This window comes from Notamacropus eugenii, chromosome 1 (genome assembly GCF_028372415.1).
Source record: "Notamacropus eugenii isolate mMacEug1 chromosome 1, mMacEug1.pri_v2, whole genome shotgun sequence".
Taxonomy (NCBI): domain Eukaryota; kingdom Metazoa; phylum Chordata; class Mammalia; order Diprotodontia; family Macropodidae; genus Notamacropus; species Notamacropus eugenii.
The window spans coordinates 610,899,615-610,925,693 of NC_092872.1; the positions used below are offsets into that span (position 1 = coordinate 610,899,615).

A 26,079-nucleotide genomic window follows, 5' to 3' on the forward strand; every position below is an offset into this window, starting at 1 on the left:
TACAGATGAAGAAACTGAGGTAGACAGTGACTTGCTCAGGGTCACACAGCTAGTAAGTGTCTAAGGCCATATTTGAACTCAAGTCTTTCTGACTCTAGGTCCTGTGTCCCCACTATACCAACTAATTGCCTCCCATAGTGTGTAAATTATTTGGAACAAGCATTAATTTGATATAGTTTTGAATTCTCTAGCTATAGCTCCTCCATCCTGTACTAGTGTAGTTTGCCATTCTCTCCAAAGTCCCCACACAACCTTTTTTACCTTATCTTCCTTGGGGTATAATCCATATCTCCACAACTGTTGATTTAATTATGTCTTATTCCTTCCTCTCTGGGGGCCTTAAAATGGAGCCTATACTTGGCTCTAGGAAATTTGTTTAATCTGTAAGTGCTGTACAAGACAGGATCCAATGGAGGTACTATTTTAGAGTACTATTTCTTTCTTCATAAAGCCGAAAAAGCAAAGTATCTGTCTGCAGCTTACAAGGGAAATTTTTATTCTGGGATTATCCTCCCTTTCCAGCCATATACCATAGTAGCAGTTCCAGTGATTATTCTTAGCTTGGATCTCCGTTAGATTTGGGGCAGGGTAAACTAGCAAAGGCAATTGTTATACAACTTGACTTGATTGACTTGATAGTGTTGATAGAGACATAGAAAGAGGGGCAATATATTGTAATCTCCTAACAATTCTATACTTATACATTTTCACCTTACATATGCATTAATTCACTAGTTCATAAATTTCACAGCAGTGAAATTTTACATATCGGATCTCTGACAAATACAATATAAATCTTAAGAGATTTGTAAATAAGAGAGTACAATTACATGGTTGTTTTCCGATGGTTTGGTTTAGTAATTGTATAGGAAGGTAAAGTTCTTGGAACTGGGCCCAGAAAAAAAAAAAACATACTTAGCTTAATACCTCTAAGTTTTTAGCTGGCTATAAAATTGAAGACACAACCAGATTATAGATTATGTAATTACATTTATATTATATGCAGTCATTAGTACAAATGTTTTTGTGTGGTTTAGGGGACTCAAAGAATGGGGTAAAGGAGTTGGGAATAATACTTCATATTTAGGTAATGCTTCCCACTTACAAAACACTTTACTTTCATTAGCTCATTAGGTTTTTACAACTTTATGAGGTCTATAGTGCAAATATTTTTTTTCATATTTTACAGATGTGAAAATTGAGGCCCAGAGAAGATCAATAACTTACTTAGGGTCATATATTTGGTATCAGAACAAGGAAAAACATCATAGTTTGGCGGGGGCTCTCACTTCATATTAAAAGAAAGGGAAAGGAAAATCTAATTTTATCAGAAAACTGTCATCATAATAAATTAATAACTTAATGCCTACAATACTTTGACACTATAAAAGATGTTTACCAGGCATTCCGAAATTAGACATAAAAGGGTTTGCAGGTAGTAGCACATTTTGTCAGATTTTTTAAAAAGTTTATTATTGCTCTTAGCACGTGTGGAGCCAAAGAGAAAAGTAGGGCTCCGCTTCTTTTCTTTCCTCTCTCCCCTCCCCCTCTCTCCCCGCTTGTACTTCTACTTCCAATCCCTTAAGCTTAGCCTCCTTAGGAAATCTCCCCCTCTTCCTCCTAAGGAAGACCCCCCCTGCACTTGTAACCGAAACCCTGTAATAAAGCTCAACCCCTGTTTGACTCTGGAACGTCCTTTCTCTCATACGTGCATCCGGCGTGGCCAGCCGAAGACCTCGGGAGGTGAGATATTGCATTTTTTACAAATTGAAGATGTGTGTCAACCCTCAGTTGAACAAGTCTATCAGCATCATTTTTTCCAACAGCAGGTGCTCACATGGTGTCTCTGTGTCACATTTTGGCATTTTCCCAGACAGTGACTTGACTTCTGAGTGTCCTCTCCACACCCACCTGGCCTCCAGATCCACCCAGCTAGTGCTTGGGGTCTGAGATTCAAATGGTGCTTCCCAGCCTCAGGGCTTTGGGTGGGGGCAGGGCTGCTATTCAGTGTGGGATGAAGTTCAGCTGTTCAGATGGGGGCAGGGCTGCCACCCAGGCTCAGTTCCCTCAGTGGGTTTATGCGGAGAACTTCAACAATGGATCCGAGCTCCTGCCTGCTTTGGGAGCCCTTGTCTGCTGCTGCCTCTGCTGCTGCCTCCCAAAGGGGCCTGAGTTATGGGGACACACCACTCCCCTCTTGGTGAGCCAAAAAGACTCTCTCACTGACCTTTAGTGCCTGTGGGTGGAGGGACCTGCGTGGCTCCTGGAGATTCTGTCCCTGAAGCCTGCTCGGATCTGCTCCTCTTGATGCCACGCAGCCAAGGCAGGGCTATGCTCTGCTCTGGGTCCCGTGTGCGATGGACCTTTGGTGTCAGTTTTTCAGGTCTCTCTGGAACAGAAATCTCCTCCACTCTGTTGTTCTGTGGCTTCTGCTGCTCCAGAATTTGTTGGGAGTTCTTCTTTACAGGTATTTTATGGGCTGTGGGTTTGGAGCTAGCATATGTGTATCTTTCTACTCTGCCATCTTGGCTTCTCTCTGGCAATATTTCAAACATTTTCATTATTATCATATCTATTACAGTGATCTGTGATCTTTAATATTATTATTATATGTTATTATTATAATTGTTTTGTGATGCCATGGATTGTGTGCACATAAGATTGAGAATTTGTAAAGGCAACCACCCTGGCCAAGGCATGGAACCCCTCAGTGCTCTAGTTAATTCTCCAAGACTATAAGTTGCAGAGAAGGTGTTAACCTGCATTGGTAGAGGGAATTTTCTCATCCTGGAGTTCCCTCTGAGATCCCAATGAAATCCCATTGATATACCCAGGATGGCTGCTAGCACAGGTTCTTAAAACTGCTTCTCTAGGAAAGAAAGCTGTTTAAGAGATCAACAATCTTTTTAAAACACATTTACTAGTTCAGGGGAAAAGCCAGAACTTCAGAGAAAATACAAACAGAGAAATGTGTGTGTTCATCCTTCATTGCTGAAGAAGACCATGTCATTGGAGAAATAATGGCATGACTTTCACTTGACTTTGTTTCTGAGTGAGGGAGGGCTGTGCAGATCACCAGCCTCACTCTTGCTCCAGAGCCATCTGAATCCAGTGACCAGATATTCATCAGGATGACTGGAGATGACCCAGGATGAGGCAATTGGGTTAAGTGACTTGCCCAAGGTCACACAGCTAGTGAGTGTCAAGTGTCTGAGGTGAGATTTGAACTCAAGTTCTCCTGACTACTACACTGGTGCTCTATCCACTGTATCACCTAGCTGCCCCCTAAGCACAGAAAGAAAGATCAACAGGCAGGGCTCTACTGCCAGAATGAAAGCAATATTGCTATACACTTTACACTTTACATACATCCCTGGATCAAGAGAGTCTTTACATCTGAGCAATAGGGGAGCTCTGAACATATGGCCACTCAGAATCTCAACCAGGGAATCACAAGATTCTTCTCATAAGTGAGCCCCCAAAGCAAAATACCAACTCAGACTATGTATACACTTTTAAGAGCCAGAAGGCATCACAACCCCTAATTAGAAATTAGCAAAAGATGTGAAAGCCTTCCTATAAGCAAGCCTCCCCTAAGCAAGTTTCCCTTAATGGACTCCACATGAAGCCTTTTAATGGGTGGGGAAGATCTTAAATCCCATTAACATTACAGAATTTAATCGAAAAAAAAAAAAAAGTTTGTTATTGTTGCTAGACACTGAAAATCAAGGCCACAACCCACAGATATGATGCAACAGTAACAATGGCTAACATAGATAGATAGATAGATAGATAGATAGATAGATAGATAGATAGATAGATAGATAGACAGATAGATAGATATCCCTCTAAAGTTTTCAAAATGACTTACAAATATTACCTCATTTTACCTTTGAAACATCAACCCTGAGTTAGGTAGGTGCTATTATTTTATTCCCATTTTCCAGATGAAGAAACTGAGGCAGACAGAGGGAAAGTGACTTACTCAGCATTTATAGTTAGTAAACATCTGAGGCTGAATTTGAATGCAGATCCTCCTCACTGTAGGTCTAGCACTATATCCACTGCACCAACTAGCTGCCCAATAAAAGCAAAAAACTAAGGAGTTTACCAGTCTCAGAGATGGTAATTCAATGTATGGAACTGGTATTTCCCTCCATGTTAGCTTGATTTTGAAAAGCAGAGTTTTGTCTTGAAGTGAATATTGTGAAAGGAAGAAGGATCCACTGGAATCAGTTTTGAAACCATAATTTTTTCTGACAGATGTTTATTGAATTGAATTGAACTGAACTGAATATTCCTAGTGCTCAGGTGAACATGAGCAAACACATTTCCAAACCCAGAAGTCAGTTTTTGAACCATATTTGGCCCTTTCAGATTTTCCAGACTGCCCATCAAGGGGCACACACTAGCTCCAAACTGGGAAATCAACTGTCCAACTTTTATGGAATTACCAAATATTCTTTTTTTACAGTCTAGTGACAGTAGGCATTATCCCTGGCTAAAAAGAAGCCATTAGAATGCTTCATATTTGCCATTTCAGTCTTTTGCTATTGCATGTTAGAACGTAATCAATAACTTTGAGACTATGTTTTTTAAAAAAAATACAACCAATAAGGTTGCATTTTAAAGATAATACAACCAATAAAACTTTACAGTATTGAAGAAAACTTATTTAATGGTTTTATTCCTCTTTCCTTGGGATTTTAAATCTCCGGAAATCAACCAAGAAAATTTTGTCCAAAATAGGGACAAATGTGGAGGGGGAGACATTGTTTTCTACTTGGAAGGGTCTTAAAAATTAAGACCCCTCCCCATTAGAGGATTTTAGTTTCAAGAAGTTTTTTGGTTTGGAGAAATTTCTAAGAGGTGGGGGCTGAAATGGAATCTTGGCATCTTCATGGTCAAAGCATATGATTATACTCTCAATTCCCCTTCCCCAAAAGTACCACAGTCTCATACTATACAAAAAACATTTGCCAAACTGCTAAGGAGTACTTAGATTTGAATTAAGAAAAATTAGATTCAAATTGTAGTTTTACCACTGAAGGCAAAAATAAGAACCATAATCATTTCATGACATCTTGATAGACTAAAGAAATAGAAATCCCCCAACCACCTGATGGCCTAGTATTAGAAAGAGATCTATGCAAGGACACAGTAAAATGAATGGTTATGAATAAGAAACCCTGTGTTTTTTTTTCTTGAAAGGACTTCTTCCACAATTGTAGAAGTATTTGGTCATTTCCCCTTGAATAGAGAATGTTTTCTTATTCTGATAATAAATCCTGCCAACTGCATTCCAAATACTCCCCTCTTCTCCTTTGAATGATCTCTGCTTCTTCTTGTACTATAAAATGCTATACTTAGCTATCCTAGGTTGCTACAGAATGCTGCTTATTTGGTGGGTACTCTCAAGAAATCTGAAAAGTTATAAATCTGTATCCTATTGTATCTAATCTGTATCCTAAAAAATTAAAGCTGCTTTCTGCAAGATATGTCTTCTTTAGCATGTTAATAAGCCTCTTGGCTTTATTTTTGGTCTCCTACTGCAGATCCACAGTCACTGGACCCTTGCTGATGGATATGCCACCTCCAACAGGGTTCATTCCTTTTGGTTAAGAGAATTCCTAGACATCACTTAATCCTCATGTGACCTTCCAGTGATCATTTCATCTTTGTGGGCCTCAGTTTCTACATTTATAAAATGAATAGGTTAGACCAGATAACCTCTAACAACCCTTCCAATTCTAAAGCAATGACCCTATGATCCTTTCCTTATCTCAGACAAGTTCTTTCAGATACCCTGTTCTTTTCCATAGCCCCTTTGTAGAACATCTCACTTTGAAGAGGTCAGATTTTTTTACAGGCATGAATTTATGTATTCTCACACACCCCCTACACATCCCCATCCTACTCTAAATTTATGGTCCTCCCTTTTACATAAAAGAGAGAATGAATTCCCAATAAGCAAGTGACTCAGTCTAGAACTATTTCTATCCATAGGTCTTAGCACATTGTAGTCACTTGTTGTGATGAATGCTTTTTCATTCATTCATTCAAACTTATAGCGAGATGTTTGTATTAGTATTGGAATGCAGGAGTATCGATTTTCTAGCCAATGAGCTATGAATGGTATTATATGTTGGACATGTGGTTGACAAGTCAAAATCCCCAAAATAATTTCTAACATGTCCATTTTCTTTCTATAGAACCTGAAAGGAAGTAGCATGGTATGATGCTTCATTCTTACTTAGCTTTAATCACAATGGGTGTTGCCTCAGATAAACTGAGACCTGGGAAAGACCTTAGCTTAAAAAGCCAAGGACTATCACTACATCCAAGGACATCTCCAGCCATCCTAGTCTATATCTTCCCACTGGACCCAGATGGCTCCAGAAGAGAGGGTAAGGCTGGTGCCTTTGTACAGCCCTCCTTCACTTAAATCCAGTTCATTTGCAAGTCATAACATCTTCCTGATGTCATGGTCTTCTCTGAGAACAAAGTTCAAACAACAACCCTGTGAGTAGTTGTAGCTGCCCTCCCCCCTGGGGACCCACCTGACCAGTTCCAGTTAGGCAACACAGCTCCTTCCTTCTCTCCTTCCTTCATTCCTTCCTTTGTTTCTTCCTTTCCTTCTCCCTCCCTCCTTTCCTTTCTTCCTTCCTTCTCTCCTCTACCTCCTCTCTCTGTCCACATAAAGAATCATAACCTTATGGGTAAGTGCTTTGCCCAAAGGAGTATAATTTTGATCACTGAAACCTCACAACATATCTTGAGAGTTTACAGGCTAGATTTATTTTTTATGGACCATGCCTTAAAACCAGATCACTCTGGCTCTTATCGACTGGCCAACAGTAGTGCCAGGACAAGCTCTACTTGGTCATTGTTGGGGTCCTGATGGCTCAAAGTGAGCATAAACAACAGTTGTTTCTGTTTTGGCCAGAAACCCTGCTGATCTCTCCCTCCCAGATTGATTATTTTTTACTAGGCAAAAGAGGTCATTATTTGCCTCATTTTCACATAGCCTTAATCACTGAGTGATCATTGCCTCAGTCAAACTGAGACCTAGGAAAGACCTTAGTTTAAAAAAGTCAAGGCCTCCCACTGTATCCAGGATCATTTCCAGTCATCCTGATCTATATCTGGCCACTGAAGCCAGATGGCTCCAGAGGAGAGAGTGATGCTGGTGACTTTGCATAGTCCTCAAACCCAACAACCCTTAAATCCAATTCACTTGCAAGTCATGGCACTTCCTTCTTGATGCCATGGTCTTCTTCAAGAAGGAAGGACAGACAACAATAACAATGGACTACGTGACCCTAAGCAAACTATTTCACCTTTTGGGATGCAATGCCTTGTACTTTAAAATTATTTTAAGGTGCTGTTTGATTTGAGAACTCTGTGGTTCAGCTCAGTCAAAAGAAACTGACAGATGGTGCCCTGAATGGGAAACAGGCTGCCTAACTCCCACATACCTACTCTAGCAAAAACCTAAAATTCACACCAGACTGAAGAATGATGAAGAAATCCAATGAGAAACTACATTAAGTGATTTCTTCCATCCCAGAACTGCACCAAAAAGTCATCTAGAATCCCACAGGCAACAGGAAAGGGGGACCTCTCCAGTAAAGTGACCACTGGACCACCAGAGATGATGTAAAGCACCTGTATCCTGCATGGTTATGCAGAGGGTTCCCTTGAGAAAGCCTCAGCAAATCAGAAAGGTCCAGGGTGGGAACCTTGGAAGTACCAGGAAGTTAGAAGAAGCTATCAGTGACCAAGTGCAAGCTTACAGTGCTCAAACTGGGACAGTCTAGGGACCCTGAAGTCTCTAACACTGTCTTAAGATGCCAAAGAAGTCTCTTAAGATGCAAAACTATGAACGTCAAAGATTCAGAGGCACCTAATCAGAAAGGTGAAAGTCAACCAGGTGACCCTGATTAAGATCAAGCAGGGCCTAACACCCTAACCAAAAGTGTAGCAGGTAGCAGAGCTCATTATCTTTCTCAAATCCTCCCCCTTCTTAATTTCCCTATTATTGTTGAATCATCCTCCTAGGCCCCTAGGCTTATAACCTAGGTATCATCCTCAACTCCTCACTCTCACTCCCCATATCTAATCTGTTGCCAAGGTTTATCAATCTTACCTTCATAACATCTACTGCATATGCCCTCTCCATACCTCTGCCATCATCACCAACATGGTTCAGGCCTTCATTACTCCTGCACTATTGCAATAACCTGCTGGTTGGTTTACCTGCTTCAGATATCTCCCCACTCCAGTCTATCCTCCACTCAAATGTCAAAGTCATCTTCTTAAAGCCCAGATCTGATCATATCATTTCCCCCTACTCAATAAACTCCAGTGCATCCTTATCGCTTCCAGGGTCAAGTATAAAATTCCTTATTTGGTATGAACTTCACTCATCTGTTAATTAACTTAGTGGGTGCTACAGGAGTCTACCAGGGAGGGCAGAAAAACAAACAAACACCAAGTCCAGCATTCTTTGGTTGTTTACCATCCTATAGTAGTAGAATTGATATAATAATAAGACCAAAGGTAAACTGAACCCCATATTCAGCAACTAGATATAGAAGCCTTAAGAGAGAGCTTTTCATGAGTCTTTTGGAAATGTTTTAGGTCCTTGCATTGCTGTGAAGGACTAAGTCTATCAAAAACAGCCCTCATTTACTATGATATAAAATGCCATTCACATCCAGAGAAAGAACTATAGAGTCAGAATGCAGAACAAAGCAGACTATTTTCTCTTTTGTTGTATTTGACTTTGTTTAGTTTTTCTCATGATTTCTCCCATTTGTTTTAATTCTTCTATGCAACATGATTAATGTGAAAATGTGTTTAATAAGAATGTATGGGTAGAGCCTATATAAGACTGCATGCTGTCTTGGGGAGGAAATGGGGAAGGAAGGGGAGAAAATTTAAAACTTATGGCAGTGATTGTTGAAAATTGAAAACAAACAAATAAATTTGGAGGGCAAAAAAAATCTTTTCAGCACGATTCAGTGAAGGAAGCTAATGGAGCTGATCACAGTTCAAAGGAAGGGAGTTGTTTTGACAGGAGTAGGGTTCACCAGGCCACAGAAAGGAGCCCACAAGGTTTCCAAGATATTTCACTGCATCCCACTGAAATCAGAACCATAAGAGAGAAGAATGAGAGCACAAGACTTGAGAACTCTCACAAGTAGTTAAAACAATAGCCTCAGACTTGTCTTTTTACTGCTCCTTGGAGGAGGGTGGTTTCTTTCACTGAGGGAGCAGGGAGTGGGCAGGATTTCACCACCAAAGACCTGACTGGGCCACCAAAGAATTGATAAAGTTGAGAGAGAAATTCAAACGGTGACTTGACAATTTCTGAATCAATGACTCCTGAAGGTGTGGTCTAACAAAGCCAATGCTGAGACTCTCTCTAAAGAATCCCATAGGCTTGAAGAGCTCTATGAGTACTTATTGTTACAAAGGTAGCTAGATCAGTTAGAGGTTTTAGGCAGGGACTCCTCTTTGTCCCTTTTCAGGTGAATGAAAAGGGGAGTTATTCACATCTGGCTCCATAAAGATATTCCTACACAGGAAAGAGTGAGTTTCTAAAGGAAATATGTTTAATAGATTGGATTTATGCAAGTTCCCCACAGCCTGCAACACCCTATAAGGAAAAAAAACCAATTTAGAGCCAGCGTGTGAGGGTGCTAGTAAAAAGAAATGTACAGGGAAATTGAGCACCAGATTTTTCATCCCCAACTAAGCCTAAGGCATCCTCTAAAGACTTTGCCCCATTTAGACCATTCAAGGGAAGGTGCAGAGAGCAGACCATAAAGGGAGAATGTATCATGGGTTCTTGGATTCCAAGATCTGTTCAAGTGACTTCTATGTAGTCGTTATAGTTGATATGGTCTTCACTTATTTTTTATTTTTTAAAATTACTTCCATGTTTTGACTCACTGATTTTTTTTCTTTATGTTCACTTCTGACTAGAAATCTATCTAATGGCACTTGTTTTTAACATTTTTAAATTAATTTATTTGTTTTCAGTTTTCAACAATCACTTCCATAAGTTTTAAATTTTCTTTCCCTTCCTCCTTCCTCCCTCCCTGAGACAGCATGCAATCCTATATGGATTTAAAAAAAAACAAAACATTGCCCTAGTTGAGTGTCATTCCTTCACAAATCATTTAAGTACAAACATGATGTTCATACTGCAAATTTTTGTTCATCCTACAAGAGAAATTTTGCAAAAAATTTTTCCTCATCCAAGGAAGCATACATAAACCAGGTTACTCTTAAATCAAGGTTCTACTGTACTTTCACTGTCCTTTCCCAGAGTTACCTAACCTCAGCCAATCAATCAATAAACATTTATAGAACACCTGCTATGTGCCAGGTATTGTGCTAAGCCCTAACTCTCCCTCGTATGGTCACATAATGGTGGACAGAGATCTGAGAGACCATCCTTCCTAAGATCATTGGAATAATCACTATGCCAATTATATATTGTCATCCAGGTCATATGAGACCATGGTGACACTGACCCTAGATCAAAGGGTAAGAAATCAACTATCATGATAGCCAGAGTCCAGCCAATTCAGTAAAGTTTTGGAGAATATAAATGGGGAAAAACCCAGAGGATTCTGGACTCAGTCAGGAATAAGGTACTGATATTCTCTTCCACAAGATTTAGGAAGGAAGCCCAAAGATTTTTGGACTCTTTAAGTTTTGGAGAACTCATGTTCCCTTTCTGAGGATCCTGATGGTCCCCATTTATTGAAGTACCTGAAGTACCCATCTATTTCAAGTGGGGCTAGACTAGGCGACAGCTCTGGAAAGTCTTAAAATAGGCTATCTAGCAATCCCTTCCTTTGGGCTCTTATGACCTAAAGGGTCCATGTTTCTGAAGATCTTTGTCCATAAAGACCAGGCTGAGTAGAGCCTTTGGCAGGCACCAAGAAATGGTCAGAATAAGCAGCTGTTAGGCTTCTAGAACTGCAATTTCTCCAATGCAACCATGCACCATACTGCTTTTGAAAAGCAGCTGCTCAGCTATTATTGGTCCCAAGTTGCTACTGAACAGATGACACAGGCTCATACAAATCACCAAATATAAAGTTGCCCATTATAGGTTGAATGATGAATGATGATCCCTCTGAAGAGATGGGTAGGTCACAGTAGGTCTCTATTCTTAAATGAAAATTGTACATTCAAAACCATTCTTGCCTGAGCCCTCCTATGTTAGTGCTCTTTATAGACAGGTGGCAAATATGCCAGAGACAGAGGCCCTCAGTTCAGGCCCTAAATTCTTGCCTCCCATACTAGCCCAATAGGTTTTCACCTATAAAGAGCTGGCTCCTGAGAGTACCATTTTGCCTGGTTTACCCATAGCTTCATCCACTAAAAGAGTGACATGTATAACTGGATTTCAACAACTACTAATTCAGTAACAAAGGATACTCTAGGGAATGGATATTGTCCCAGTGGGCTGAGCTCCAGGCAACATGTCTGAAATATGAGAAAACTTTGAGAGACTGAGCAGAGAAGATCTTCATCTTCTCTTATTCCTGCATAGTGGCCATGAAGCTAGCCAAGTGGTCTGTGTTCTTGAAAAAAATAGGACAAAACAATAAAAGGTTCTCCCCATTTGGATCAGAATTAATAGGGGAATTTTGCAGAAGCCTCTTGTAGTGTACAGTAGCTTGTAAAGCATGTCAGCACACATGAGAGATATCATATGCTAAACAACCAGGTTGGTGCAATTATAATAACAGAAGAGCATGTAGAATGGGTCCAATGCCAACATGAATATTAGCGATGCCATATTGTGATGGGTGTGGGCTCATGTGACTCCATGGACAATATTGCTCTTCCTGCCCCAACTGGACTCCTTGTGCCAGTTGGAGCATTCACCCAACCCAGTGACCCTCAACGTGTCTCCACATAGCAAATGGCACTCCCTCTTCTCAGGGCAAAAGGTCTGCCCTTGCTAATCAACTGCTACATCATCATGTACTCGACTGCCCAAATCAATTGTCCACTTATGGAAGTGATTGTTGAAAACTGAAAACAAATAAATTAATTCAAAAAAAATGTCAAAAACAGAAGCCATGTCTGTGATGGATCAGTGCCATCCTAGGAAGGATAAGGCCTCTCTGGTCCAATGGTTTCACAGTTATAATGTAGAATTTAATGGAGCTAGATAGAACCCCTCAATTTTCCTCATATCTTTTTTTAAGACTCAGTCAATTGCTCCCAGAGTGGAAGTGCAAGAGACTATTCAGAGGCCTAATTTCACTTTTGATTGGCACAAAAGCTTTGTTTGACCTGTTCTGTTTCTGTCTTGGGCTGGTTTGCCCCTTCATAGAAAACCTGGTAGCCCCCTACTCCCAGGGTTTCATCAAATCAATGCTGAACTATGTACAGATACCCATTCAGCTTAGCCTACAGTAGCTCAGAAGTCCTAAGCTCATGAAATCCTCCAACCTCAGCCTCCCCTCCACTCCTGGTAGTTGAGATTATAGGCATGTGGCACCATACCAACCTCAATTTTCTGCAGTATCTGACCTTCACCATCAGTATCTAAGTTGTTATTGTTATCTTCAAGATGAAGAAGCTGGGACCCAATGATATAAAGACTTATTTACTAAGGAATACCTAATCAGTGGCAGAAATAGGAATTAATAGCCTTTTGATTTCCATGCTGAGTTGTTCACTGTTCCCTATCTTTGAACAAACTTTTAGTGAAAATGTTTGTGTCTCCTTCCCTCTCTGTCCCTGCCCCACTCACTCGGCCACAGCAACTCAACCCAGTGTACATTGACATTTTGATCTTCTCTCCACTTACGTCAGCATGCCTGAGATGAAAGCAGGCACTCACTGTCACCTCAGTTTATAGATTCCAGGCTTTGCTGCATGACTGGGAAACAGAATGTCTGGGATTTGACCAACGGATAGCTGACTGTGCCTGAACCAGGAAGCATTGCTAGAACATTACTTTATAGAATTCTGAGAGAAGCTGACTGTCCTAGAACATCCTGTACTGCCTGACGCACATGAACGTCTGTTCACGCCTATCTCCCACCAGTGCCGCTAAGGAAAGAAGCCAGCCTTCATTGCCTCTCATGATCTTTTCATGATTATTTGATGCTTACCCAGTTGCTAAATAGAGCAGAGAGATATAGATATAGATTAGATATAAATGTAGCTATAGGTAGATCTAAATATATTACTCTCTAACAAATAATGTTCTCAAATGACCTGTGTATACGTCTGACATAACTGCACCATATGGATGTATTTGCACATACGTAAAGCTTTTTTTAAAACTTTTATTTTCTAAGCAGATCTCTCATTTCCTTGGTATAGGGAATTCCTGGTAAAGAAATTCTCTCTACTAGTACGCCTGTACTAGTAATTATACTTGTTCTGTATATAATATATAGTTGTAGAAAAGCTGCATGATGGTACAGACAGGTTCCATGAGTTACCCCAGGGTCACACACCAGGCTTTCCTGACTTGTTGCCCCTCCCTCTTGCCTTAAATACTATTTTTTCTAACTCTTCCTTCTTGAGATGGCTAGGTGGTGGCCCAGTGGACAGCACACCAGATTCACAGTCAGGAAGACCTGAGTTCCAATCTGGTCTCAGACACTTACTAGTTGAGTGACAACGGGCAAGTTACTTAATCTGTGTTTGCTCAGTTTCCCCACTGCAAAACGGAGGTAATAAAAATATCTACCTCCCAGCGTTGTTATTAGGATCAAATGAGATAATATTTGTAAAAAAATTGCTTAGCACAGTGCCTGGCGTGTAGTTTGCATTATATAAAAGTTTTCCCCCTTTCTTCTGTTAAATTAGTGTACTTGAGGGCAAAATGGTTTTTTAATAGAAGAAATATTTCTCAACTAACTTATCTCCAAAACTTTGACCTTAATTCATTATCTACTTCCTTTAAGATGTGGATTTCAGGGAAGATTTACAGTGCAGAAGATCATAGATTTCAAACTGGAAGGGACTTCTGAGATTATCTAATCCAATCCTTTATTTTACAGATGAGAAAAATGAGGTCCATAGATGTTAAAATTTGTCCAAGATCATCCAGATGGTAAAAGACAAAGTCAAGACCCAATCCTATGCCTTCTTACTCTGAAAGCAGTGCTTTTCATGCTACCCTACAGAGTTTCTTTACACTGGAGGGGGTCTCAGAAGTAATTCCATGTTCCCTCAGCAATTACATTACATTTTTAGAGAATCTTACTATTACAAGGAGTATATATATACATATATATATGTATGTATGTATGTATGTATGTATGTATGTATGTATGTATGTATACATAAATAATTTCTTCAGTTAAGCCTCACAGAAACCCTGTGAAACGGGCAGAGAAGATATTATTATCCCCATTTTACAAATGAGTAAATCAAGATTCAGAGAACTGACTTGTCCAGGTTCCCATTGGTGATTAGTAGCAGAGTCAGGATAAAATCTCAGCCTGCATGACCTATTGTAATTTGGGGTTTATCAAAGTAGCACCTCTCAGTCTTGGATTTCTAAATAATAGAAACTCTCTTAAGTGGTCAGACAACAGCTGAGAATACACTGAACAATGGATATTATTAAATGGGTAGAAAATATGCATTGAGGTGTGCTAGGTGAGCATTACATATACAAAGAAATGTTCAACAGTAAACACTGTGTGACTAACATTTCAATCCCGTTCACTCCCTCAACAAACCTGATTATATCTTGATGTAAATACTGCCTGGGGACTTTTTTATCTCCCATATTGCCTAAGCCTCTGATAGAGCTGATCGTTGTGTCTCTTCTCTCCAGATACATTGAGTTTCCAGTTGAGCTTCATCAATGAGGGTCCTTCACTTTTTCTTCATAGTCTGGCTCTTGGCAGCTGCAGGTATGATGAAAATATGAACAAAGATGAAAATGATGTACATATTGGGAGGCCAGGGGACAGAATATAGCAGATAAACTTTAGAAAGATATACCAAATATATTGAATTTGCCTCCACAGGTAAGAGGAGTTAAAGAGTCTGGGTATTGAGTCAGAGAGTTAAAGTGCTAACTAGAGTATCTACCAATGTAACCCCACTTCTAAAAACTGGAATTTAGAACTATAGATGAAACCCCACTATGGTAAATCTGAAGGGACTGTCCAAGTTATTTTGCTATATCAAATATGTGAAATAAAGAATCCACTGCTAAAAAATGTTTTTATAGAGATATCTGTGTTACAATGGAATTAGTATAAAGGATTTGTATTAAGAATATTTAAATGAAGAACATTCTCTTTTCAGAAATCATAGTGTTCAGTTCATTGAAGACCTTTTTACATGGATTAGAATAGAAATATGTTTATCTTTTGCTCAAGATTTCCCTCCTACTGGCAAATCACTTTTCTTTAAAATAAATTTTTATTGATTTTTTTTGTTACTCAACATCTCCAAAAGTATTCTCTCTCCTTCCCTTCTCAAAGTGCCATTCCCTCCCCAATTAAAAAAAAGTCAGTTTGGCAAAACTAGCCAACATGCTGAAAAAGTCTAATGTTCTACACTCATGATTCCCCACCTCTGCAAAGAAGAAAATAGGAGGGGGCTGGCAAACTTTCCACTTTTAGATACTATCTAAATATTTATGTAAAAGTCCCATGGAAGAGAACTTCCAAAAGAAAAAGTTCTTATGGGATAATCTTTTTCTGCCATAGTAGACTCTTGTTTTTCTTTTCTGATGGTCTATATGTCTATATACTAAGGAAATGTCTATTTTTTCTTGTTTGTGCCTTCTTAATGGTTAGATGAAATTGTCATAAGGATTCCATAGTCATTTTAGAGCAATACATGAGTCAGTCATTATTACAATATTTTTTGAACTCCCTGTATTTTCTCAGTTTTGTGCCAGAATTGAGACCCCCACCTTACGTGTGTGATATTACTAGGGCAAAGGGGAGACTACCTTTTGCCTTGTCATTGATAGGGCAACTTTGTGCACTCATCCTTTTCTGATTTTTATAGTTTGACCTTAACAGGTTTATTTCACTTTTAAGTTGGGTAATAAAACTTCAAGAATTGAGATGACTGGGCTTTCCCCTTGGGATGGAGAATGAAGGTGCTGATTATCCTTTACAATTGGAAAGAGATTAAGTGATTTCTTCAAGGAATTATTAGGTTGAAAATCTACTAGGAAAGAGAACTTGAGATGTGTGGTAAAAGTCTAATTCCACTGAATTTTTTAAGGGAACAGGATTTTATCCTTACACCCCTGTACAAACCCTCACTGGCACTCAAAAACTGGATGCCAAGGTTTACCAGAGATGATAGGAAAGGAGATGAGAAGGGGCTAGTTTAGCACTTTCTGAGAAGAGAGAATATCCAGCAGTTACAGAAACTATCCCAAGCAGCTACAAGGACAATGTGTCCAGATTTGAGGTTTCTCTTTTATGTGAGGTAAATTTTGAACTGTCCAATTTTGTGGGTGGCTCAGATGTTAGAGCACTCAACTGGGAGATTCTTACATAACCCCAAGGATAGTAAGAGACATCTTTTAAGAATTTTTTTCCAGGAGACTTTCAGGGTGATGGAGACAATCAAGAAGGGGTAGCTCTGGTGCCCAGGAGGAGGTCCTGCTTTATTTGAGAGTTCCCTAGCCTAGGTTTTTACACATAACAATAAGAGTTAGAATCCTTTTTTTTTTCTTGGTATCTATATATTTTTATAAGGTCAGGAATGATGTATGTCAGAAATAAAGGCAACAGTGAGGGGAAGGAGGAAGTCCTGGGGTGAAAGAGTAAGGAACTGGGAGTTTGGCCTTTTTTCTAATAAAAAAAATGGAAAAGAAAAAAATTAATGGTAACATAAAATAAAAAATGCCCACAATTAAAGCACAAAAAAAGTGAATAGATTTTTATGAGGAAGTAGTGAGTTTACCTTTACTAGAAGTTCTCAGGTAGAGGCCATTTTTCAAGGATTATGCAGAAGAGGTGCCTTTTCAAATACAGTTTAGACTAGTACACCTCAGGCAACTCACTATCATCATTATAATAATAATTTGATCATTAATAATAAGAGTAGAAAAGAAGTTATATTTTCAGATATTTTAATTTATTTTAAAATAAATTAAAATATTGAATAAAATTGAATACAATTTTAACAAAGAGGCTATAGTAAATATTAAAAAGAGTATATACTAAAACCAGGTTGGATTTATACCAGGGATGCAGGTTTGAATTAGTAGTAGTAGTAGAAATGATAATAATAATAATTCCAATAAAAATAAATCCTGAAATACTTGAAGAAGCTGCTGTTTTCTTAAAACCTTTCTCATTTCTCTTCATCAGTACTCATATGGCAAGCTCTTCAGCATTCTGGTTGCCTTCCTTCTTGAAATGTGGCAACCAGAATTGAACACAATACTCCACATCATGACAGAGCACACTGCAACTATCTCTTCCTTCATTTTAGACCTTGTACCTATTTTATTGCATGCTAAGACTGTATTAGTTCCTTTGGCTGCAGAATAACATTAATTTTAAATAATAATGATGATGTATTATTTAATTACTTTTAACATTAAAAAAATTTTCTATTCCAAATCTCTCCTTCCCTCCTGTCCCTCCTCCACTGATTGAGAAGGTAGGCGATATGATATCGATTATACATGTGAAATCATGCAAAACATATTTCCATATTAGTCATGTTGAAAGAAAGGCAAGGAAAAAAGCCAAAGTGAAAAAATTATGCTTCAAAGTGAATTCAAAGTTTTCCATCAGTTCTGTCTCTGGAATTAGACAGCAGTTTTCATCATGAGTCCTTTGGGATTGTCTTGGATCAATGTATTGATCAGAGTAGCTAAATCATTTACTGTCGATCATTGCACAGTATTGCTGTTACTGTATACACTGATCTCTAGGTTCTGCTCACTTCACTCTACACCAATTCATATAGGTCTTCCTAGGTTTTTCTGAAACTATTCTGCTTGTCTTCTTTTTTTACACAATAGTGTTCCATCACAATTACATGCCACAACTTATTCAACGATTCCCCTCAATTTCCAATTTTTTTGCTATCACAAAAAGAGCTACTATAATTACTTTGTACATATGTGTCCTTTTCCTTTTTCTTTGATCTCCTTGGCATATAGATCTAGGACCCACTCTTAATTCATATTAAGCATGTAGTCCACTAAGCCCCCAAGATCTTTTTCAGTCAAATCTATCTAACCATATGTCTTCTCTATCTTGTCCTTGTGAAGTTGACTTTTAATCAAGAATAAGATTTTACATTTATAATAAATTTTATCTCAATAGACAACCCAATGTACTAGCAAGTCAAGATCTTTTTTGGATTCTGACTCTATCATCCAAAATGCCAACTATCTCTCCTAACTTTGAATAATCTATAAATTTGAGAAGTGTGACATTTATAGTGAGAACCAAATCATTGATACAAATATTAAACAATAAAGGGCCAAGTACATCAAAACATTAATGACTACACAAGCTCTATATCCATATAATGACTCTTTCTTTGAGCCCTGATCTCTCCGTCCTCTCCACATGGATACTATGAGACTGTCAAATGCTTTACTAAAATCTAGATAAATTACACTTTCCCTCTCAGTCTATCAGTTTCAGTAGTATTATAAAAAAAAAAAAAAGGTGAAAGAATCCTGGTATGAACTGTTCTTGATGAGACCATGATGGCTCTTTTGATCATTACTTCCTTTTCTAGAAGTTTATGAAGCATTCCATTAATAATACATTATAGTATTTTCCTAGGAATTGAAGTAGACCTCACTTACATATAATTTAGAAGCTACTTTCTTCCTTTTTGGGGAAAAAAATGGAACAACATTTGCTCTTCTCCAATCCTGGGACATGATCTTTCAAAGATCTTTGATAGTGGTGCCTTTATTATATATACCAATTCTTTCAGTACCTGGGATGTAGTTCCTCTGGGCCTGGTGATATGAATGATCAAGGGCAGTGGGTGTATTTTAAATGTTTCCCTTCTTATCTTTGTTTTCAACTACCTTCATACTTTTTTTAAAAAAAATAGGATTTTTATTGATAGTGTTTGCTTTTACATTGTCTAGATTTTTCCCTGAACTCATTTGAGAACACTGACTGTCTTTTGCTTTGACTAGCTTTTAACAGTGTCAGGTACGTAGGAGGGACTTAATAAGTGCTTCCTAACTAACTGGCTATCTCTCCTTCTTCTCTGTCCCAGACAGCCATCCCTTATAACAAAGAATTTAAAAAGAAAAAGAAGATAAAATGAAAAATTCAGCAAAGCCAATAAATACATAGAAAACTATGGCATTATATGCGATGTTTCATACCCAGAGATTCCCCATCTTTCCAAAGTAGTAGAAGGAGGTTTCTTCTCATATCTCTGTTTTGATACCAAACTTATTCTCTGCAATTTTGCAACATTCATTTTCCTTTTTCCAAAATATTTTTGATTTTAAATTTAAATACTAAAACTTAAATACACAATAAGAAAAGAAAAAGAAACATAAACTTAAATATTAAAACAAATACAAAATAAGAAAAGAAAAAAGCATTGTCTTTGTGTATAGCAGAACATGAGAGGATTCAAAATATGTAACAATAAATTTCCATTTTAAGAAAGTCTATATAATAAACACTGTGCATTGTGTTTGAGGTCATCCATCTTTTTTTTTCTTCCTTGTAATTTTTCTTTTGTTTTCTGCTGTGCACTTCTTATTTTGTTCTTTTTTTCCCCCTTCTTCCCCCTCTGCCCCCAAGAAGGCTACAATTAAGTGTGGACACACACATGCGCAGACACACACACATATCCACACATACATATACAAACATACATACATACACTTAAACAGACACGTATACTTAGATATCCATAATCATACTCATGTATAGACATATACATTCCTAAGCATCTATGTAAGACCATACTATACCTATTTGTCCTCTGTATCTCTGAGGGTGGATAACCTCTTCATCCCTAAGTCCAAGTCTTTCCGTATTTTTCTAAGTCCGCCAACTCATCATTTCCTATATCCCAGCAATATTCCAACCCTATATGATCCAGTTATTTTAAATAGTCTAAAACAATATTGATTAACATGACTGACATATAGTAGAGTTTTCCTACTTTTCTCTTTTGATTAAATCTATTTCAGCTTTAATTTTTGTCTGAAATCATGATTACTACTCCTACTATTTTATCCCTAATAAATTCTATTCCTTATCTTTATTTTATGTTTCTGTGTATCTCTTATTTCCTATCCTTTCTGACTCCTCTACTTTACTTCTACCTTGTTCTCCTATTACTTAACCTACCCCCTTCCAAGGATCCCTCCCTTATCCTCCCATTCCCATTTTTTTAAATGCCCTTCTATACCCCACCCTTATCTTTTTCCCTCATCCTCCCCTCTAACAATTCCTCCCTTGTCCTCTGCTTCCTGCCAATTCCCTTAGCCTTTTATTTCCTTCTGAATTTAGAAGACTTTTATACCCTTCCAAATATACATCTACGATTACCTCTTAAACCCATTCTCAATGAAAGTGGGGTTCCAGAATTAGCAGCCCTCCTCTCCCATCTAGTTCTTATGTCAGTTCTTCCTCTACCACTTCATTTGCATAATTAGTCTTTTTACCTCTTCCTAAACAGTTTTACTTTTTAGAATCCAATCATATTCAGGTCTACCCCAGTCTTTCTTTTGAACTGCCCAATTATTAATAAGTCTTAGACATAAGTTTTACATTTCCTCATCAAAACAGTAAATAGTCTGTTCTTATTGAGGCATTTTTTATTAGTCTTTGATATATACCTTATATTTCTCTTGGCTCTGGTATATCAAATTTTCTGTTAAGTTCAGGATTTTTTTTAGCAAAATCCTGAAAGTCTGGCCCATTGATTAACTTTATACTTTACTTTGCTGGGTATGATATTTTTTGGCCATAGCCACAGTTCTTTTCCTCTTCGATATATATAGTGTTCCAAGACCTGTGGTCTTTTAATGTTGCCATGCTAGGTCTTGTGTGATTCTAACTGTGGTAGTGCCATATTTAAATTGACTTTTTTCTTGCTGCTTGTAATATTTTCTCTTTGAGCTATGGGTTTTGAAATTTGCCTATAATATTCCCATAGATTTTCCTTGTAAGATCTCTTTCAGGTAGTGATCAGTGGATTTTTTCTATTTCTACTTTCCTCTTTTGTTCTAAAACTTCAGGACATTTTTCTTCAATTATTTCTTGTATTATTGTATCAAGATTCTTTTTTTGGTTGTAGCTTTCAGGTAGTCTGATTATTCTTATGTTTTCTCTTCTTGATCTGTTCTCCAGATCAGTTGTTTTTCTTATAAGATAGTTCACATTCTCTTCTATTTTTTCATTCTTTATACTTTTTAAAAAATTTCTTGGTCTCTTATAACTTCATTGAATTCCCCTTGACCAATTCTAATTTTCAAGAAGTCATTTTCTTCCTTAAGATTCTAAATCTCCTTTTCTAATTAGTTGACTTTCTTTTCATAATCTAATTTTTCTTGGATTGTTTTTATTTTTTTCTTTAACTTTTCCTTAACATCTCTCATCTGATTTTAAAAGTCTTTTTAAAGTTCTCCTATGAATTTTTTTTTTGAGCAGGTAACCATTTAACACTACTCTTTAGGGCAGGAGCTTTTTTTTTCCTCTGAGGATGAACCCCAGTCTTCTCTATTCCCATAGTAACTTTCTATGGTTGTATTCTTTCTCCTTTGCCTGCTCATTTTTTTTTTTATTTGTAGCAGCTTATTTTTTGTAATCGCCTCTAGCCCTGAGATATGGGGAGAGGTACCTCTGGCCTCAGATTCTCCTTCTGTTCTTTCCTCTGGCCTGGAACTGAAACCAAGAACTCCACTCTCCTGTAAGTCACCACAGTCAGTGGCATCTCCACCCCACTGCTTCTACACTCATGGGGCATGTGTTGATTCCTTCTCACCCAGGGCCATGTCTTGGTAGCACATTTGGGTCTGGTATCCCTTATCAGCAGAAGTTCCCTTAATCTTCCCAGGCCCAGACACAGACTCCTGACACTGTTCAGGAAGTGATAGTTCCTGTGACTGAGGCCCACATCAAAGAAGGTACTATGCTCTATGAGCAAAGAAGAATTGTAATAGCTCAAAAGAAATATGAGATGTACAAATTTAGAGACATCTCCACTCTCTGAATATTTATCTACATGGACTATTTATGCCTGACCTGTAGTAGAGTCTTCTAAGACTCTTCCAAGCTTGTACTGGTCTGATCAGCCACAGTCAGACACACTGTACCTTGATCTTAACATAGTGAAGCCATTTCAGTCCTCCTCAAGAAAGAAGGACAATAACCATATGTTGTTTTCTGGACTGTTTTCTTTACATTGCATCAATTGATTTAAGTCTTTCTGTGTTTCTCTGAATTAACCATATATGTTATTCCTTACAGGTTTTGCTTCCCACATCAAATTTAAAGGGAAGGAAACAACCACAAAGCAGCAAGAAACCAGAGCAACACTGTCTAAAATGCAGGAATCCATGTGTCAGTTTTTTCACTTTTACTTTCCCTTTTCCACTTTCACTTTTTAAAGTTTTGGGTTTTTTTGGTGGTGTGGTGGAGGAGCACTAAGGGACAAGAATGGGAGAGAGATCACATATATATATTATATATATATGTATGTGTATATATCTATATCTATATCTATATATATATGTATGGGGTCAGCAGGTATTTGCTTACATTACAGTTTCAGCCCTAGTAGGTCTTGGAACATATTCCCTATGAGTACAGGGCCCTACTGTAGTTTGTTTGTTTCTAGGACCCCCACAAAAAAAGTTCTTTTCTAAATATTTTGGTGCATATAGAATTCTTCATCTTTTTTGTATTATGGACCCCTTTTGCAATCTTGTGAAGATTACTGATACCTTCTTAGAATATTTTTTAATACATTAAAAATATATAAAATTACTAAAAAATTATATCAAAATTCAGTTATCAAATATACTTAAAAAACAAGGTCAAAGACTCTAGTTTCAGAATCCATGGTATATATGGAGCATTATTCTTTGTCAGTAACCTCTAGGGGTATAGTTCCTCAGAGTAGAATCTCTGGGTCAAGGGTTATGGATATTTTAGTAATTTTATTTGTATAATACTGAATTGTTTTCCAGAATGATTGTACTAATTCACAACTCCAGCAGTCATTAGAGTGCCTATTTTTCTGCAACCCATCCAATACTGGTTATGACCATGTCATCTCTGCCAATTTTCTGTGTGTGAGGTGAAACCAAGGTTGCTTCGGTCTTCATTTTCCTTATAATCAGTGATGTGAAACATTCTTTCATATCATTGTTTATACTCTGCAATTCTTCTTTTGAGAATTGTTCATAGTCTTTGACCACTTGTCTCTTGGGGAAAGGTTTTTGAGCTTATATATTTTTATTAGTTGCCTATATAGTTTAGATAGCAAAAACTTATCTGAGACATCTAATACAAAGACTTTTTTCCCAGTTCACTATTTCCCTTGTTATTTTCAATGAATTAATTTTGTGAAGTTTTCCATTTCATGTACTCAAAATCATCTATTTATCTTTTGTAATTGCCTCTATCTCTTGTTCAAATTGCCTTCATTCTTTTTTATTTTCAATCCTGAACTTGAACAAAAAAATGTTTCCTATACATACAGCAGTATACCAAAACAGGACTTTAAATACAACTGAATTTACTTTCTTCCAATCACTTGCTTTAATATATATATATATATATATATATATATATATATATATATATATATATATATATATATATATATATATATATATATATATATATATATGTATATGTATATTTAATGAATTCTACATGTAACTTTCAAAACTGTTCTGCCTGTCTGCTCTTCCTTCTGAGCTACCTTTTGTTCTTTGCATTTTTAGAAAGTGTTACAATGATACTCTTTAAATCATTATTGCTCATAACCCCCTGTCCCCAGTAACCTCTCTCTTTCAATTAATGAAGGGAAGGAAAATGGGGGAAGATCATATCAAATAAGCATAGTCAAGCAAAATAAATGTGCACAGTGATAATATCTAAAAATATATGGCTCTGTACTTTGTGGTGCATCACCTCTCTGTCAAAAGATGCCGGGTAACATTCTTCTGGAGACATAGTTGGTCGTTCTTTGATGAGTATTCTTGGGCCTTTAGAAACTGGTTTTCTTTACAATATTGCTAACCCTGTATAAATCATTCTCCTGACTCTGCTTATTTCATTCTGCATTATTTCAGGATTATTTCAAATGGTCTCTGATCATTTTGTACAATATAATCATATTCCCTTACATTTACATGTCACAATTTGTTCCTCCATTGTCTAAGAGGCAATCTAATATACCCCATTAGATTCTAGTTCTTTACTTTTTTTCCTCTGCTCTTCAATTTATCCTTCAGAATCAGGAAGTTTGCTTTGCTTGTGACTGTTCTCTTCCTTGTATAATCCTCCTGCTTAACCGCCTCCTCCCTACTGGTGTCTCTGCCTTTAAAAAAAAAAATGACTATATTTCAATATAATTAGTTTCTTTTATAACCCTATGTATTTTATTTTATGCATTTATGTTAATGTTTGACAACTGAATTGCTTTCTTATGGGAAGAATTTGGACTATGGCTACATTAAAGATACAAATGATTTAACATCTCCCCACTATTAGTAATATTATTTTAAGAAGGAAGCCATAGACTTCACCAGATTCTTAAAAGGGTCCATGATGTAAAGAAGATTAAGAATCCTTGCTCTAGGTATTCATGGTGTCCTTATGGAAAATATATTTTCTTCCTTTTTGAATCTATGCTTAAAGTTGTTATGGAGTTCAATTTGCAATCATTTTTGATTCAGGATGGTGTTTGATTGTTTATTTTTAAAATTGGCTCATTTCTCCAGCTTGAATTCATGAGTTAGGGCTTTGCGCCAGGACCAGGCTCTGGTTCTCTGCGGCACTTTTTGGGCGGGTAGTCAGTTCTTACCCTGGGTCTCCCGGGTTCTTGCACTGATCTTCACTTCTCTGATGTTTGCCCTCCCATGAATCTTTGAGGTTCAGAGCATCAGATCTTTATGGACCTCTCTGGTGTCTCAGGACAGTTAGGGATCTCAGAGTCCCTAAACTGTTAGGACTGGAAGACTGCATCACCTCACTGATCAGCACCTCACACATGATAATGCTCCTGCTCCTCCTGTTCCTGGGTTTTTCCAGCATGACCATCCTAGGGCTTTCTGACCACCCTGGGGCTTCATCAGCAGAGCCTTCTGCTCTTGCTGTCTCCAGACAAAAGTTTGTAGGTTATACCTGTCCATTGCCACCTCTGATATCAGCACTCTGGGCTGGCTGACTTTACCACAGATGGCAGACATTTTGTGTAATTATGGAATGATAGATATCACTGAAGTTTTTCACTGGATTTTTAAAAATCAATATTCAATATGATGGAAACTTTGAGATTTTACTGGGATAGGTGAGAAGGAGTGAAACAGTCTTCCTTTGATTCAGATGGTCATCTTGGCAGGAAGTGACTGAATACCCTTTGTTTTTAACAACTGAGCTAACTAGCTTATGGGAAGAATGTGAACTATTGACACAGTACGATTATAGGTATAATCCATCCAGTGCCAGTATTTCTTTACCAGTACTAATTGCTATGCTTTGCAGTCAGATATAAGGGAATGGCATCTAATAAGGAAAGATCTAGGATCCCAACTCCCACATGGTCTACTATTTTTGCACTAGAGAAAATAACTTCTAGCTCTTTCCCTGCTCCAGGGCAAATATGGGGGAATGACACTATGATGTGTTTTGAGGAAGGAGGCAACTGTTTTGATATTTGTCCACCCTGGGAAAAGGAGGTTGCATCCTGCGCAGAGAACGTATTAAAGTGTTGCCAGCCAAAAGAAAAGAAGAAAAAGTCAAATAAGAAGGTGAAAGAATGAAGATCAGAGCTGTTTTTGTTGGTTAATTTGTTGTTTTAAAAAATGCTGTTTTTTTATAAAAAATAAAAATTAAGACCATCTGC

The 26,079-nt window shown here is 37.6% G+C and overlaps 1 long non-coding RNA gene across 1 annotated transcript; it reads left to right on the forward strand.

Moving 5' to 3' along the window:
• Positions 1 to 14,785: 14,785 nt before the first annotated feature.
• On the forward strand, positions 14,786 to 26,079 carry LOC140520709 (uncharacterized). The gene is made up of 3 exons (XR_011972619.1): positions 14,786 to 14,921; positions 22,470 to 22,562; positions 25,830 to 26,079. It is a non-coding gene; the product is annotated as an uncharacterized lncRNA (long non-coding RNA).